Genomic DNA, 881 nt, shown 5'->3' on the forward strand with positions numbered 1-881 from the left:
TATGACAGAAGACCTTAATCAACATGTAAAATTGTTTCTCTAACTCTGTGATACTTTTAAATATAATAGGGTCATCGATGACGCTATTCGTCTTTGACTATTCCCCTTCTCCTTGATTGATAACGCATTTTCTTGGTTAGACTTGCAGACACCAGGATATATCAAAACATGGGATGAACTTGTTAGAAAATTCTTACAGAAGTTCTTTCTGATTAGCAAAATAGTTTAGCTGAGACGAGAGATTATTGCCTTTAGACAAATAGAGGGAGAAATTTTCTATAAGGCATGGGGATGTCTCAAAATGTTGATTCAAAAATTCCCACACCACGAATTTTTGAAGTGGATGCGACTACAAATATTTTATAATGGGTTGGATACAAATGCACATTTGGATTAGATGAAGTAGTAGGAGGAGACCTTATGAACAGAATGTATGAGGATGAATATGAAATCATTGAGAACATGACACTAAACTCCTGCCAGTGGCGAATTGAACGATTCATGTATGGTCAGAAACCCATTACGGTAAAAGCTATCCAAGAGGATGATAAGTATCAACAGTTAGTGGATAGACTCAACCGTATTGAATCTGCTTCTACATCATCTATATATGGGAGAGACAAACCGCTCTTCCACTATAACAACAATCCAGCTGAGAATGTAAATTACGTCGGGAATAAGGGTGGAAATCACTATTTTAATACATATAATCCCAACTAGAGAGATCACCTAAATTTGAGATGGGGGAAACCAATGAGCAAATAATAATTTAAATCAAGTTAAAAACACTAATTACCAACCTTCTTATTTGCAGAAACCCCATGATAGGGTCAACCCAAATGACCATACTGCATGTGGTCAACAATTGGATAGAATTGAGA

General features: G+C 36.0%; 1 non-coding gene across 1 annotated transcript; it reads right to left on the reverse strand.

Annotated features, from left to right (window-relative positions):
- Positions 1-227: 227 nt before the first annotated feature.
- On the reverse strand, positions 228-333 carry LOC121220618 (small nucleolar RNA R71). Its single transcript, XR_005917838.1, has one exon. It is a non-coding gene; the product is annotated as a small nucleolar RNA R71 (small nucleolar RNA).
- Between the last annotated feature and the right edge of the window lie 548 nt (positions 334-881).

The sequence above is a fragment of the Gossypium hirsutum genome, chromosome D08, assembly GCF_007990345.1.
Source record: "Gossypium hirsutum isolate 1008001.06 chromosome D08, Gossypium_hirsutum_v2.1, whole genome shotgun sequence".
NCBI lineage: Eukaryota > Viridiplantae > Streptophyta > Magnoliopsida > Malvales > Malvaceae > Gossypium > Gossypium hirsutum.